This window comes from Microtus ochrogaster, chromosome 2, assembly GCF_000317375.1.
Source record: "Microtus ochrogaster isolate Prairie Vole_2 chromosome 2, MicOch1.0, whole genome shotgun sequence".
Lineage (NCBI taxonomy): Eukaryota > Metazoa > Chordata > Mammalia > Rodentia > Cricetidae > Microtus > Microtus ochrogaster.
In genome coordinates, this window is record NC_022010.1 from 57,882,063 (window position 1) to 57,892,932 (window position 10,870).

The window sequence follows — 10,870 nt, forward strand, 5'->3', positions numbered from 1 at the left end:
ATCCACTGAGACGGTGGGGCTGATCTATTAGGAGATCACCAAGGCCAGCTGGACTGGGACTGAAAATGCATGGGATAAAACCGGACTCACTGAATATGGTGGACAATGAGGGCTGCCGAGAAGCCAAGGACAATGGCACTGAGTTTGGATCCTATTGCATGTACTGGCTTTGTGGAAGCCTAGCCTCCTTGGATGCTCACCTTCCTAGACCTGGATGGAGAGGGGAGGATCTTGGACTGCCTACAGGGCAGGGAACCCTGACTGCTCTTTGGACTGGAGAGTGAGGGGGAGAAGAGTGGGGCGTGGGGAGTGTGGGGAGGTGGAGGGAAAAGGGAGGCGGGGAGAAGGCAGAAATTTTTAATTAAAAAATTAATTAAAAAAAGAATGTATGCATAAAAATAATAAGAAAAAGATCAGATTGAGAGCTAATTCTATGACTTTTACCTCACTCTTCTCACTATCTGATTCTTCTCATGGGTTCCAAGTTTTGAGAACAGAGCAGAGGAACATTTAGCAGGGGTTCAATTTGTATTCTCTTTCCCTTATGCCACCCCCTCCAGTTATCAGAAATAATAGGTCACCAACAGTATCTCATTCTTTCATTTTTTGCCTTCCCCACCAATACTATCTAGTGAAGTAAATAGTATTTTCTCATTGCCCTTACACCAGCCACATTTTTCTCTTCAGAAGGACCAACCTCAGTAGCATGCCTCATTGCCTAGAACAAAGACTTTGCAATTGATGCCATATCCTGCTTATAATTTTGCTCCATATACAGAACTTTTAGTTTTGTTATGCTTTCTGGATTCTACCAACTGTTTACAACTTGTTTCCATTTTCACTAGATGGAATGCATTCTTCAGAAAAGCTTCTTACTCTGTATTATGCAGAAGAGAACAACCAATATGCATTCTCCCCAAGGACCCTCAATCTTCAGACAGAACAGACTTAGTTGCATGTATTTTCACCCATAACTAAAGCCATGCTACTGCTAGTGGAACAAGCAGTCAGCTAATCCACACTGTATAGGGAAGGACAGTCACAATACTATTGCCATTATGGACACCAACCTCAAGGAGCTTAGCTCTCTGTCTCATCATACACACACAGCACAGCCAATGGAAGTGCTTCTCCTAACCTCATCTTTGGGTCTGTGAAATCTCTTATTCAGGAAGCAAGTGTTATCTGAACTTTACAGTGAAGCAAACAAATATTCATTCATTACAGATAAGACACTAATGATAAATTGTAAAGGAATGATTCAATCAAATATAACTTGATAGGATAATGAGTTTAATTAGGATTGTTTCTAGGAGCATGGATTATTTGCAAAGACATGGGATATATATATATCTGCACCACAGAAGGAAAAACAAAGTTTTCCTTGTTGACTCTTATCAGTCTATTAAGCTTTGAGGTGAAAGGTGTGGCCTCATGAGCCACTCCCCCAGAATTGTTAATTCCTATAATTCTTTGAGGGGTGGGTTTATAAGTCTCTTTCATCTAGCAACTGTTAGCTGTCTCTAGCAAATTTAGGGCAACAATAATTTATGAACATACATATTGTTATTTAGAAGGCAATTTTACCATTTAACAAAATAGCTTCCTTACTAGACCTTCCCTATGACCCTCCCAGAGATGAACATTTGATCAAGCTTATTGGACCAAGCATGAATTCCTTTCTATGGTACAGGCATCAAATCCAGGCATCAGAAAATGCATAGTAACCCTGTAACACTCTTGAAATTATCAGTAGGTTGGCTTGTTGGTATTGCACACAAGATTCACAGTTGAGTAAGTCCATGGGTGACTATTCTTTTCCAACAGCCTGTACAGCACTTCTGGCATTGTAAGGATTAGTTAACAAGGGGGAAGCTTGCACTCCAGTTCCAGCTTGATTTCACTGTGTCTTAGGACCAAGTTGAGGAGTATAGTCATCCATAGGTTTACCATTTAGTTCTGTTGGACAACCACTAAGAGTGACAATTACCTGTATTATTTTAGGAGCCTCAAGTGATTACCTGACCAATAATTCAAACCCCTAGTAGTTGGATTTCTCTTAAGAACTTATGGTGTCTGGAAATAGCTTTAAAAACCTTTATAAGTCTCCTTCAAATTGTTAGAGCTCCTAACTGAAGTTAAAGAGAAAACCACCATGTCATTTTCAGACATCAGCAGTCAATGTTGCACATGACCCAACAAGATTCACATGTTTCATGACTCACATGTTTAATTCAGGTTTTTGAGTTTTCATTTCTCAAAACTTCAACATATTCCCACCTCCTAATATTTTTCAAATTTCAGGTCAGTTATCTTGTGGAATGCCAACTTATTCATGATTAAATTCAACTTCTGTATATTTGACAAAAAGTGATATCTTGTTTTTCTTATATCCACCTATCAGGAATGAGTTGTCTATTACCTTGGACATCCCAGGCATCAAATTCCACCTATCAGATACCGACTCACCTAGCTGTAGTGCTGCATTTGATCAGTTTGTTAGAATTGTATCTACCAGAATTTTTTATCAGTAGGAAATTTACTAAATAGAATTAGCAAATACAGATAGAATTAATAAAGGGTTGAGAAACAAAGCATATAAGTGATGGGATTTTTACCCATAAGAGTCAGTTCTCTTCTACCATGGCCATCTCAAGGATCAAATCTTTAGGCCTGGTATAAAATACCTTGCTTACTGTGCCATCACAATAGACTAGAACTTTCTTTTAAAATACCAGATATGAGAAATCCTTTTTTTGAGTTTTATGACAGGGCCATATAAGAGACTCCCCAAACATAAGCCTATTGCTGTTCTCCTTGGCTATCCCTTAAAAGTGAAAGAAATCCCGGTTGTTGAAGACACCATGCAGTTTGGAAATAAGACCCAAAGGCCTCAGTGCTGGAATTGAATTGAATGTCTCCTCCTCTAAGACTATATTTTAGGATACTGAAAGACATCATGAAAATTTCTAAAGGGGAGAGCAAACAACAGCTCCCTACCCCAGCTATGATGCATATAATCCACCTTAACGACCACCCCATGGACAAAGTTGTGGCACAAATATCTTTATAATAACAAATGGTTCTCTAATTATACTTAAGACCCACTCAAAAAAAGGGATACCATGCCTGGTACTGGAAATCTAAATGATACATGGTGCTAGTGGAAGTACGGCTATTGGGAAAGAATCTGCAGCCACTAATTTACTGAGCCAGCATAATTCCTAATAAGAATCTATAAACTTATGTTCTTTTACCCACAGATAAGTGTCTTCTTCACCCCTCTCAGGAAAACTTCCCTATGCAATAGATGAGGACCACTACATAGATTATGTTGACTTCTGTGAGAACTGTGCTGGGAACTGACATTGGCTGAGACTGAAGATGCCTGTATACACTAGTTCCTTCAGGGCTGTTATGAGTCAGTTTTTAATTGTTTTTCACTTACAAAATGCTTTCATCACATGCAAAACACAAAAGAATAAATGCAGGGTTTATTATGAAAGGGCTCCCAGATATGTTGACTCTCTTTTAAGTGTAAATTACTTAGCGGACAATACTGGCAGGTGATAGTCTGAAGGCTCTCTGAGAACCTCCAGTGAGGACGAGCTTGATTTAGCACTTTAAGAGGAATGTAAGCGGATCTCACTGACATTTTGTAGATAGAAACGATAGTGCTTGGATCAGTTGTGCTCTAGATGTGAGTGAGAGAGCTCAAAGGAAGGTTCCTAGTCTCCTATAGTAAAAGTTGGAGGGAAAGCGAAGGATAAACAGTAAAGTAGAAATGCTAGAGAAGCAGACTGTGAGGAAAGTATCCAAGGTCCAGTTCTGAACACAATGAATTTGAAGTAGCCAGAAGCCATCTAAGTGAAACCGGTGAAATAATGGGCAAAATAAGGAAACAATGTTTCCTAAAGAATTTTTTTCTTATGCTATTTGCTTGGAGGCTACCTGTTTGTTTGTTTGTTTGTCTGAGACAGCATCCTGCTGTGCTGCTTGGGACAGTTTTCAGAGCATAATCCTGCCTCAACCCTCTGATAACTGGGAGAACATGCTATCATACTCAGTCTTGTCCACCTGTTCACAGAATCAAAATCCTCCATGAGTACTATCGTGATGCTGTTCTAGATGTACCTTGGTTGCAAGGAGAATATCTTTGTATATGGTATGTTTGCGTGTGGGGTACATATGTTCATGTTTACATGTTCTACATCTGATTGTGTGTGAAAATACAGTCAGCATAGGCTGAAGTGGGTGGGTGGAGGGTCAAAAGACTATTTCCTGTGTTGGTTTTCAATTTGCACCTTGTTTGAGGCCTGGTTTCTGACTGAACACTGTAAGCATCAAGATTCTCTTTTGTGTGCTTCTATTTCTCCATAGGTTGGCCACATCCGACTTTCATATGGTACTCAGCATCTGAGCTCTTGCACCCCTGCTTCGACAGCAATTGTTGGATTCATTGAGCCACCTCCCCATGCCAGGAAACAAATACCTTTTTAAAAAGAATGTCTGATGCTTTTTTATATCCTCCCTAGCAGCATGAAGTGGAATCTCTAGATGTACGAAAGAGGGCTAGAGCTGAGTATGTGTTAAACTCAGCGGCAGAACAAGTGCTTATCCCATGTGAGATGTTATATTCAATCCCAAGAACTCCCACAAAAAGCCCCCCAAAAAACAATAAAGAGAAGTAACAAAGAGCTATCTTGTCCCATGAGGCTCTTGTTGGAGTGTGCATACATATTATCTTCATCTTATTTTCAGTTAAGCCAGCTGAGTTATTTTCTTAGGTATGGTTTTATGTTTTAAAGATATATTAACTAAAGATGTAATAGGATTATCCTTGCATAATGTGTTTTAAGTTGATTTTCTTCAAACACTATAAGAAAGGATTCTGAAACACTTTTCACTCCATGCGTAATAGAATCACTGTGTTCAAGAGAAAAGGTAGCAGGCATCCTTGGTTCTGCTCTTGGTAATTTTAAAAGACTTTATTCAGGCATGTGTAACTACAGATTATTAAGAAGCTAACATAAATAATAGTCACATAGATGCTGTGGCTGAAAGCCTTCAGATGATACTTCCTGGAGAGGATTTGGATAAGCCTTAGAACTGTTAAGCCATTTGAGTCTAGCACAGCTACTCTTAACAGCAGTTTAAGAAACCAGCTCTAAGGAGGTCTCTTCATGCCAAATTAAGCACAGTTATCTGGCAGTGAGAACAAACTTTATGTAGAGGTGAAACAAAATAATGTGAATATCTGTAGAGCAAAGCCATATAAAGCCATCTCAGTAAGAATTCTTTTCATCAGTCTGTCAAGAGTTTGTCCAATGAAGATTGTTTCTTCAGCACCTTTTTAGTCTATTTATATAAGAAAGATTGCAACTTTTCAATATTATTCTTCATACACTTTAAAATAGTGGTTCTCAACCTTCCTAATACTGGGACCCTTTCATACAGTTCCTTATGTTTTAGTGACCCCAGCTATAAAATTATTTTCATTGTTACTTCATAGCTGTAATTTTGTTACTGTTATGAGTTGTAATATAAATATGTTTTCAGAATGTCTCAGGCAATCCCCGTGAAAGGGTCATTTGATTTCCTAAAGGGGTCCAAATCCATAAGTTGAGAACCACTGTTTTAAAAGACTAACCCCATGTAGTCATTATCTCATTTTCTTTATCATCGATTGGGGTAAACAAATATCCTCTCTACTAGTTCCTTTATGTACAAATTCTGCTACAGACTCTGAGGAAATGCCATGTATTTACTCAAGTAGGTAAACAAGTAGTTAATTAGAAGCTGAATTCATGTGACCAAAAAGCAGCATTCATGGTATGAAATGGAAAAAGAGTGAATACTGTTCTCTTTCTCAATCACATTCCCATTGCTAAGGTGTTTCTTGAAAGGTCAAGGATGTAAACCCTGAGGGGAAGGATCTGATGGAAGCATCCATTTAGGGTTGAGTATTCCAAAGTCTCTCTTACTCTCATATTGTCTGGCTATGAGTTTCTGTATTTGTTCCCATGTTTCAGCAGGAGGCATCTCTGATGATAACTAAACATATACTCTGATCTATGAGTATAGAAGAGTGCCATTAGGGGGCATATTATTTTGCTACATTCCTTTAGTAGAACTGTAGTATTGGGTTTTCCCCTGATGCTGGGAGCCATTCCCAATGGAAGACAGGTCCCAGCAGAGGATGTAAGGACTTGGCAAAGGAAAGAAGTGAACCAGGCTGTGATGGTTGGGAGAATCTTGCAGCCTGAATGACTAGCAGCTAGAATGCTTCTTTATTTATACAGATTGCTTCTTTATTTAGTCAGTAGGGATACATTCATGTTGTTCTAAAACATGAATCACATTAATTTTGTTTTTTGAATATGTGTTTCACTTTATTTGCTCATATTTTAGTCATCATCAATAAACTATAACAGAACAGTTATCATCACCACTCATTTTCCCTCAAATTTTGAGATCATTGATAGACAGAGTTATCATTTTTACTTATTAACCCCATAACCCAGTTTTTAAGAATTTAGAGGCATATGACAATTTGTTCTCAAGCTGGTTGCTGCTGAGGCTACAAAGACATTTGACCAAAACAATCTTCATGTCATCCTGGGCATGATGCCATGTCTGAAGCAGTGTATTTTTAACCATTAATAGTCAGAGTACCCCAAAAATATCCTCAGGCCAAAGCTGCTGTAGTTATATTCAAATTCTGGCATAATACAATGTTTATATTTTATATCTTTATAGAATACTTTTATTATCTTTCTATATCATTCTTTCCCCATCAGTATAAGTCTCTATGTCAGACAGAGATAACTTCAGCTAATCTAACTTTATTGCTATATATGCTACATAAATGCCTGAGTGTCTATAGGGAAAAGGCTTTTAATCTGAATTGTGGGCAACTCCTCCAGCTCACCAAATCTTGTTGACCTTTTAAAGTTTACTTTGCTTTGGTTATCTTGTACATGAGTAAGTACAGGGACAGATGTTTCAAAAATGATCTATAGCCTCATAAAGACACCTCTGGCTTCTTTATGTGTGTCAACCTCCAATGCATAAAGAAGACCTTCAAGTAGATAAGGATATCTCCCTTAAGCGGGGCAATAGTCTGTTCAGGACTGTCTTGGGGAAGCTAGGAAATAGCATTCCTGGGAGAGGGCATAAATGATGCATGAGAAAGTTTCCATAAATCCAATATTCCTAAACTGTGCAAATATTAAAAGTCTACCAAGGATGCAACGGGTGAAGAAGAAAAGCAAAGGTGGCGTGACAGCCATTATATGGCTTGGCTTTGCTAGATCTTTTTGTCAAACAGTTGTACTGGTTTTATAACTTAATACCATCTCCATCAGATATGGCTGTGCCACCCTATATCCCTGGGCTATCTAGTCTCAGGCTCTTGGTCGCCCAAACAGTGTCTGATATAGGCTCCCCCTCTTGGAATGCGTGTTAAGTCAAATCAGATACTGGTTATTTATTCCCACAAACTTTGTTCTACCATTGCACTAGCATGTCTTTCAGGGAGCACAGTAACATTGTATTGAAGTGTTTATAGTTGGGTTAGTGTTTATGCTTCTCTTGGCAGCATGCAGAGTACTTTCCAGTAATAAGGACACTAGCCTATAGGAGTGAAGACTCTAGGTGGGTACCAGCTAGAATTCTCCATGTTCAATGACTTGCATAGGTGTTGTCTTTAGCAATATGGCTTTCCATCAGTTTGTAGAGAGCAACTTATATCTTTGACAATAGTCTAGGCTGTTTGAGGATTCTCATGGGACCCCTTTAGTCAACAACTTGATTGGAAGAAACCCATTCTTGGTACTGGAAACAAGTGATGGGCAGTTGAAATTCTGTCTCCTTCATTATTTAACAAATTTATTCAGATCTCCTTCATATTTGTATATATTTATGAAGCTTCTTCTATATTAAGTTTCCATACTAACCCTCAAATAGCCCTTAATTTTAGCTGTCCCTCTCTTTATTCTTTTTTTTTTTTTGTACCTCTCTTTGCTGTCCCTCCCTGGTTGATTCTCCTGTCCCAGTTACTTCCCATCTATCTATAATTATATAGTCTATTAGATGTGTAGCTGGGAAAACTATTTTTCCATTATGTATCCTGTGCTTTGTTCAATTGACAGCATACTTTGCTATGGAGAAACTTTTTAGTGTCATGAGGTCTCATTTATTAGTTGTTAAATTTTTCCCTATGCTGATGGTGCTCTGTTTAGAAAATTTTCTCTTGTGCTAACTCACATTTTTTCCCCACTTTCTCTTCTATCAGGTTCAGTGCATCTGGTTTTAAGTTAAGGTCTGTGATATATTTGATATATTTGGAGCTGATGATAAATAAAGATCTGTCACTATGAAAGAAGAGGTATGAAAAATATGAGAGCCAGAGGGATGGAGGTTATCAAGGATACCAAGGATAAAACTCAACACAACCAATGCACATAGGAACTCACAGAGACTAAGTAGCATGTACTTGGCCAATTTTGGTATACACTAGATGGAGTCCTAAAGCTGACAGAAGTGGACACATGTCCCCATTTCTAATCCAGAAGCTCTCTCTAATTGAAAATGACTTGAAAATAAAAATTTAGTTTTCTCTAAGGTGTCTCACTTGGGAAACAAACTACTCTTAAATGAAGACTGCATGCCCAGCAGCACATGGCCAACAGAAAACAAATTCAATGGCATCTTTGAACATTCTTTGTCTCTTAATATCTTGTTGGGGCTTTACAGAAATTTTATTTTTTTTTAATTTTTAATTTTATCTTTGGTTTACAGAGACAGGGTTTCTCTGTGTAGCCTTGTTTATCGTGAAACTGGCTCTATGGACCAGGCTGGCCTTGAACTCACAGAGCTCTGCCTGCCTCTGCTTCCTAAATTCTGAGATTAAAGGTGTGTACCACCACTTCCTGATTTAATTTTTACTTGTTAATTTTATTTTTCTTCCCTTTTTGATCCCACAGTTCCTTTGCATATATATTATGTCTTCTGGTTTTGTAAACCGCCTTGGCGGGTTACTCAGTCTGGGGGTATTACCAGCCTGGCAGGGTCAGTTATTCCAGGGTCCCGGAGAGGTGCTATCTGGAAGATATGGGTGTGAAAAGAGGAAGAAGGCCAAACTGGGTTCTTGTCAAAGCCTCTGTTTATCAGAGTATGGTTACAGCTTATATAGGATGAGGAATTGGGGAGGGGGGGGCAGGGGCATGGTCTCTTGCCACGTGATCCACATCTGTCACGTACGCCAGGAGGTTACTATCGGTCAGGTCATGATTCCTCGGCCAGGAAGTCACGAGTTGACACACCTAGTTCTCTAGATAGTTTGGAATGTGGGGCGGGTTCTGTTAACAGATAGCTCTCTATTAACAGATAATTGGGTGTGGGGTAGGCTCTGTCAATAGAAAAATTGTTAGGGTGTGGAACTCTTTGCAAACCCCTCAGGGAGATGGTTCCTGTAATGATTTTGGGGGAAACTGCTCCTGACATGGTTTTTTGTTAAAATGAAATTTATATGTAACTGAATGAGTGGGTCTCTATTCTTTATCTATTTCTTATGCCTTTTCATTGACCCTTTCCTTCTGTTTATTTGTTGTTTTTTTTTCTATTCAGGTGTGTTCATTTTTGTTTTATCTAATATTGTATTATGTCTTAGATGCCTGTCTGTTTTCTAATGAGAGACGAAAGGAGATGGTTTCAGATAGGAAGGGAAGTGAGGGGGAGCTGGGAGGAGAGAAGGTAGAGGAAACTGTAATCAGGATATATTGTATAAAAATCCATTTTCAATAAAAGAAAAAATTACCAAGGATGTGTTTATGTGTTTGAGGCTCATTGTTGGGAGCTGCTTGCTGGACGAGGAACTCTCTCTATCACAAAAGAAGCCAAGAGTCCTGCCTTCTGCTAGACAGTTTCCCAAGGGTCCATGAGATCACCCTGGGCAGTTACTGATCATTATAGCCTCCATCTTAGAATGTCAGGTCATCCACTCACATGTGACAAGCTGGATCAGTAGAGTACAGCCATGATGACAGGCAAAGACAGGACAATCTTCCTTCTTCTTTCCTGGTGTCTTCACATGTGGTTAGGGAGAATAAAAAATTATTCCCACGCTAAGCAGCTTTTTTTTTCTAACAAATACAGCCCTCTCCAAGAGCCGTACAGTTTTGTTTGACAGGTATAACAGATACTTGCCCTTCCAGTTCCTCAAACAAACAGAAAGTTCTGAATCTAAACATGATTTAGAAGCTTGCTTTTACAAATCAAGAAATTAAAATGTGAAGAGGCAAATGACTTTTTTTGATGTTGAGACCTAAGTTAGTTTTGGTGCTGGAGTCATCATGAAAGATTAGGTTTGTGCTAAACATTCCTTTTATCAGGAGAAAGAGCTATTTGGGTGTGAGATTCAAAAAATGGAAAAAGGGCTACAATCTAAATAATGTTAGTATTCTTTTCTATTATGAAAAAAATCACATAATGAGTGATTTTATATATATATATACACACATACACACACACAACACACATATATTATTGTGTGATGCTTAACACTTTTGGCTTTTGGGGGACCATCACCCAGTTCCCAAATAAATCATACATACATGGAGGTTCATTTCGAATTATGATTGTCATGATTGCCCAGCCTTAGTAGCTTGGCTTCTTTTATTTTTTTCTTTCTTCTTTTTATTGAGCTATATATTTTCCTCTGCTCTCCTCCCTTTCTCCCCCTTCTCATTCTACTCGACCCCCATGATCCCCACACTCCTAGTTTACTCAAAAGATCATGTCTTTCTCTACTTCCCATGTTTTGCTACTAGGATGAAAGGGCTGATGTAGATAAAACAGAATTTTCTGG